Raw genomic sequence first — 6547 nt, 5'->3', positions numbered from 1 at the left:
GTGTGTGTGTGTGTGTGTGTGTGTGTGTGTGTGTGTGTGTGTGTGTGAGAGACAGTGAGTGAGTGAGAGAGAGTAGTGAGAGAGAGTAGTGGGAGAGAGTAGTGGGAGGAGAAAGTAGTGAGAGAGAGTAGTGAGAGAGAGTAGTGGGAGAGAGTAGTGGGAGAGAGTAGTGGGAGAGAGTAGTGAGAGAGAGTAGTGGAGAGAGTCGTGAGAGAGAGTAGTGGAGAGAGAGTAGGGGAGAGAGTAGTGGGAGGAGAAAGTAGTGAGAGAGAGTAGTGGGAGAGAGTAGGGGCTGGGCGGTGTGCGGGAGGAGTAGTGGGAGGAGAGCAGTGTGGGAGGAGAGAGTAGTGGGAGGAGAGAGTAGTGGGAGGAGAGAGTAGTGGGAGGAGAGAGTAGTGGGAGAGAGAGTGTGAGAGAGGGAGAGGGAGGAAGAGAGAAGTTAAGAGCGTTTTTCTTGACGAAAGAAGATCAAAATAAGAGGAGGAGCGAGTGTCCACTTCTACTGGACGCATAGCATGTTTGTTCCTTAAGGACGCGTAGGAATCGGCTCGGCACCGTCCCCGAGCGGCCGCATGAGTGTGTAGGACTCGTGTCGTCGCCGCTGGTCAATTTGTTTTACTGTTGTTATTATATTAAGCTCAGCATTGTCATCATCATAGCCATTTTGTTATCAATCACAATTTGCTATCAACGACAATAATATTAATAATGATAATAATAATAATGATATACTACTACTACTACAGTCGTTAATATTGTTGTTATTATGGTAGCATTCTCTCCTTTTAACTTGAAAGTATCGGCAATCTGAGCTCCAAAAGTTCCTCATGCCTGACCAAGCGCAAGGGATTTGATTGCTGTCATTTTTTGTGTTCCTTCACCAACGACCTTGCTTTCCTTTCTAAATAGTTACCTTGCCTGATCTAGTTTGACTTGCAGTTTCCTCGTTCACCTTGAACAAGCTACACTGCACTGATTAACCAGGTCGTATGAAAATTTAATTAGCTTAATTGCGAGTGCGAATTGAAAATTGAAAACATTTTTTTTTTCGGTTGCAGGTGTGTAACTTGGAGCGTGCAAGTGTCGAGAGATCATCACCGGCTGCTGCGTGCACCCCAGTGTACCTCAAGCGCGTAAACGGGGTAAATGACGAGAGCTGTCCTCTGTCCTCCATTTGTGCCCCCACCCATTCCTTCCCAGTAGCTGGAGGAGGAGGAGGATGGAAAAGTAGAAAAGGAAGAGGACGAGGAGTAAATGGAGGGGAAGGGGGATAGGGAGGGGAAGATGAAGAGGAAGGAGAAGAAAGAGGAAGAAGAGGAAGGAGAAGAAAGAGGAGGAAGAGGAAGGATGATAAGGAAGAGGAAGAGGAAGGAGAAGGAGGAGGAGGAGTGGATGTAGGAATAGAAGGAGGTGGAGGAAGAAGGCGAAGAAGGTGGAGGAAGTAGAGGTTGAGGTAGAGATGGAGGTTGAGGTTTAGGTGAAAAAGGAAGTAGAAAAGAAAGATGTGAAAGCAGAAGAAATAGAAGAAGAAGAAGAAGAAAAAAGTTGGTCGAGAAGGCACAGAGTAAGCATGTGGAAACGCCTAATAGATTCCCCCATTTTGTTTGTGCGTTTGCGTTATGTTTTTTATAGTAGACCTAAGGATGAGGGAGACGAAAGGGGGTGGGCAGGAAGAAGCACAAGGAGGTTCAAGTAACACATACACACGCTCTTCCACTCAGTCATTCACCTACCCACTCTCTCACTATTTCAGCCTCTCTCTCTCTCTCTCTCTCTCTCTCTCTCTCTCTCTCTCTCTCTCTCTCTCTCTCTCTCTCTCTCTCTCTCTCTCTCTCTCTCTCTCTCTCTCTCTCTCTCTCTCTCCTCTCTCTCTCTCTCTCTCTCTCTCTCTCTCTCTCTCTCTCTCTCTCTCTCGTTCTCTCCCTCTTTCTTCTCTCAATATTTCCCTCTTCCTCACCCACTCCTCCCCGTCCGCTGCTTCCCCTTTCCTGACTCTCCCCTCCCCTCCCATCTCTCCCCTCCTCGTATTTCCCATCCTCCCTTGAAATGTTCTAACACGACGTGCCACATGGCAGAGGCTAGATGTGCCACTCTATAGCAGCCGTAATTGACAGCGCGTCTCTCACATTTAAGACGCTGACGTCACAGCTTTGCCGCCGCCTTTTCGCCAAATTAATCTACACTTCACCCAAGCCACAGCGGGAGAATTTACGCTGCCCATTTCCCCCCTCCCCGCCACATGCAGTTTCGGCTCGTCTTCTCATCTCCTTGACCCCTCCCCGACCCCCCGACCCCCTGTCCCCCTGACCCCTTAATCCTACGCCCCTTTCCGGACCATTGGTAGAGCGGGCCACCGTGAAGGGTGCGGGCGGGAGGGTGGGCGTCCGTGGGCGGCTCGATGGGTTCCGGGATCCGTCTGGCCTGATTGCTGCGGAGAATTAGTTTCTTGACATTTTTGGTGCGTATGCCTTGCACTCACTCGTCGGTTTATTGTTTTTAGTCGATTGCCGTTGATTGGGGTTTATTGTTTCTTGCTGATTTGCCAGAGTCGGCTTGACTGCTGCTGTTTTTTTTACTCAGTAATTTAGGTTTTCAAGTTGCAGCTATTAGGTTAGGTTCAGGACTTTATTTTTTCAATGCGTTGAACAATATTAGTTTTATACTACATTAGGCTCGGCGGTAGAACTTTTTTTTCCTGAAGACTTTTCTATTGCCGCAGTCGATTGTTTTCCGCGGGAAAGTGAGGCGGTGATTGGTTTTCGTGGTTGTGTGAGCACACTTATCTAACTTTTATGGCTGAATGACTTGTAGTGATTGTCTTTTAGGATTGATAGATGTTTCTCCTGTTGCTGATTGGCGGGGACCCTAGACAGGTTTACGACAGGTTTGATTTTTGTTTCTCCTGTTTTGTTTCTTTGCTCGTGAATTCATTGATAAGAAGATTACGAGATTCGTGGGTCGAAAATTTAGGAAGATTTACCATATTTTTGGTGCGGGAGCAATCGCTTTCATTCGAACTTTTCCGCCGAAATTCCCGCTCAGGCTCTCGTCTTCTTTACTCGCTTTCCTCGGAAACCTTATTTGTTTATTTTATTCGTTTTATTTGAATTCCATCTAATGCCCTTCATTTGACTGATCAATCTGTCTCTCTCCCTCCCTCTCTCTCTCTCTCTCTCTCTCTCTCTCTCTCTCTCTCTCCTCTCTCTCTCTCTCTCTCTCTCTCTCTCTCTCTCTCTCTCCTCTCTCTCTCTCTCTCTCTCTCTCTCTCTCTCTCTCTCTCTCTCTCTCTCTCACTTTCCTTTTTTCTCTCTCACTTTCCTTTTTTCTCTCTCGCTTTCCTTTTCTCTCTCTCGCTTTCCTTTTCACTCTCTCCCTCCATTTTTTTCTCTCTCTCCCTCCTTTTTTTCTTCTCTCTCTCTCTCTCTCTCTCCCTCTCTCTCCCTCTCTCTCCCTCTCTCTCCTCTCTCTCTCTCTCTCTCTCTCTCTCTCTCTCTCTCTCTCTCTCTCTCCTCTCTCTCTCTCTCTCTCCCTTTCTCTCTCTCTCCCCTTTTCTCTCTCTCTCCCCCCTTTTCTCTCTCTCTCTCTCTCTCTCTCTTTTCTCTCTCTCCCTCCCTCCCTCCCTCCCTCCCTCCCTCCCTCCTCCCTCCCTCCTTTTTTTTTTCTCTCTCTCTCTCTATCTATCTATCTATCTATCTGTATCTTTCTGTGTATTTCTTTCTCTTTCTCTCTCTCTCTCTCTCTCTCTCTCTCTTTCTCTCTTTCTCTCTCTCTTTCTCTCTCTCTCTCTCTCTCTCTCCCTCTCTCTCTCCCTCTCACTCTCCCTCTCCCTCTCCCTCTCCCTCTCTCTCCCTCTCTCACTCTCTCTCTCTCCCTCCCTCCCTCCCTTCATGGTTATTCTAGCGTCTCCAAGGAAAGGAGAGCGAGAGTGCTTAAGAGAGGGAGGGAGAAAATTACGCGATGCTCATATTTACTCACTCTTCATTAAATCATTAATTTAAACGCAGAACCGGAGCAAAATAATATTTGTTTCCGTGGTCGGTGAAAACCCCAGTTTGAATCCATTGATATAGGCCTACACACAATAAAACCCGACGATTTATGTATTAGAATGAGAGGCTAACAATCCGGGAATTATGAGCGATGTTGGAATGGCAAGCGATTCCGCAGCTGTTGTTTCGGCTCTTAATGAAGGCAGCCTGGTCGTGTCGGGCGCTTTCGTCGCTTCGCATATTCGTTGGCCGAGCCGCCGATCGCGAGAATCCGAGCGATCGCGAGTGGTGCGGGGCTAGGGGTCGGCCAGGGGTCGGCCAGGGGTCGGAGCGCGCTGGATTCCCGACCAATTAGAGCAGCGAGACAATCGGGCTGCGAGTTCTTAGGTTGTGGAGGGAAAGGGGGAGGAAGGGAGGGAGGGAAATAAGGAAGTAAGAAAGAGAGAAAAAAATGGAAGCAATGAAGGGAGGGAAGGAAGAGAGAAAGAAAAAGAAAAATAAGAAAGAACGGAAGGAAAATAGGAGGGAAGGAAGGAAGGAACGAAAGAAGATTGGAAGGAACGGAGGGAGTTTTGTTAAAGGAAGGAAGGAAAAGAGGGAGGGAAAGAAGGAAGGGGAGAGGGAGGGGGGGGGGAGGGAGATAGGGAAGGAGGGAGGGAAGGGAGAGAGAGAGGGATTCCGAATGTTGAAAGCACTGCGGGCGAGACGAGAGCCAAGGGTGTTGAGGCCGAGGATTGTGAAAGGACGTGAGAGGATTTCCGATGTTAGGATTGGGAGATGTTTGGCGTCAAGTTGAGGATGGAAGGGACACTTTTCGATGTCGTTGGTTTAGCGGTTGAGGGATGTTGTTCTTCGTATTGGGAACAGGGAGATTTCTTATTTAGGGCATAAGAAATTAGATTTAGGGCGTTGGGATAAGTCGCTCAATTCTGTAATTACAGTCCCTTACGACTATTAATATAAGAACAGCACATATCAGTATTGACACTAATGTACAAGACGAGTTCCCCTCACTGGCTGTAGCACCTGTAGCACCCGTAAACCCTCCCTGACGTCACGCACCCCCTTTTTATACACACGCCTTGCTGTACCTGCTTGGTTATCGCCTGATAGCCTTATCACGACGACCTCCCCTGCGACAAACGACCTCCGCGGCAGCGATGACAACGACGACGACTAGCACCGCTGCGACCTGCGCCTCCGCTGTCACCCAACCAACGCCGCCGCGGCAACAACCAGCAGGAGAGCAGGCTTCGTGCCATAAAGGGTTGTGTGATATTGATCGCGTATTAGCGGAGTCAACACAAAGGCTTCTCCCTCGTATTTTGGTTGCTAGAAGCTTTTTTAGTGTTTTTCTATTTGTCTTTCTTCTCTTAGTTTTGGTTTTACGTGTTCTGTTTGTGTTGGGAGGGCAGTAGGTTGGTGGCCGGGTGTAGAAGTGGGCGGGGTAGTGGGGGTGGGGAGGGCGGGTAGTTCACTTCCATCACTTGCGAGATCGAGGTTGTTATTTGATGCTTCGCCAAGTTAATTAATGTTTTTGTTTGTCGACCTTTTTCATATTTCATAGCTCCCCCCCTTCTTCTCTCTAACGTGTGACCGGCCTCCACCTCTGAACGCATCTCCTCTCCGTCTTCCTTTATCTTCTCTTCCTCATTTTCCTCTTCCTCCTCCGCTTTCAATTTCACATCCAGGTGCTCTTTCCCTTCATCCCTGTCCACGATATCTTTCCTTTTCTCTTCCACCACCACCACCACCACCACCACCACCAACACCAACACCAACACCAACACCAACACCAACACCAACACCAACACCACCACCAACACCACCACCACCACCACCACCACCACCACCACCACCACCACTTTGCTTAATATCTCATTTCGTCCTTGTTTTTTTATTCTGCCTTTTGTACATGGTGAGCATACGTTGGCAGTTCATCTGTTTTGATCTCGATGGGGTTAGGCCTCCTCCTCGTCCTGATTCTGTCATGCTTCCCAAAGGCATTACGTCGCTTCCGAACACTTAGCCTCATCGATCTTGTAGGAGGCGGTTTGTGTTTGTTTGTTTATGGATATTTGTTGAGAGGAGTGTGGGTGTTATGCTTCTGTTTTGTTTGTACAGTTGTTTTTGTTTGTGTATTCCGGTGTGTGTGCGCGCGTGCGTGCGTGTGTGCGTGTGCGTTTCGTGTGTGTATGTGTATGTATGTATGTATGTATGTATGTGGGGGCCGCGGTGGCCGAATGGTTAGAGCGTCGGACTCAAGACTGTCACGACGGCAATCTGAGTTCGAGGGTTCGAGTCACCGGCCGGCGCGTTGTTTCCCTTGGGCAAGGAACTTCACCTCGATTGCCTGCCTAGCCGCTGGGTGGCCAAGGCAGCCCAAGTCAGTGCCGGGTAAATAGAGATGGTGACTCAAAAAGAAAAAGAAAAAAAAAAAAAAAAAAAAAAAAAAAAAAAAAAAAAAAAAAAAAAAAAAAAAAAAACACCGGGCGGAAGGCAATGGCAAACCACCTCTCTAAATTGCCAAGAAAAATCATGGAAACCCATGATCGTCA

The 6547-nt window shown here is 48.2% G+C and overlaps 1 protein-coding gene across 1 annotated transcript in view; it reads left to right on the top strand.

Annotated features, from left to right (window-relative positions):
- The window catches only part of LOC119577917 (beta-arrestin-1-like), a gene marked incomplete in the record, with an annotated part of 121047 nt that overhangs the window by 53551 nt on the left and 60949 nt on the right, over nucleotides 1–6547 (top strand). Inside the window, 1 exon segment of the mRNA XM_037925589.1 lies at nucleotides 1059–1142.

Source organism: Penaeus monodon, chromosome 10, assembly GCF_015228065.2.
Source record: "Penaeus monodon isolate SGIC_2016 chromosome 10, NSTDA_Pmon_1, whole genome shotgun sequence".
NCBI classification, from domain to species: Eukaryota; Metazoa; Arthropoda; class Malacostraca; order Decapoda; family Penaeidae; genus Penaeus; species Penaeus monodon.
This window is presented reverse-complemented; position numbering and strand designations above follow the sequence as displayed.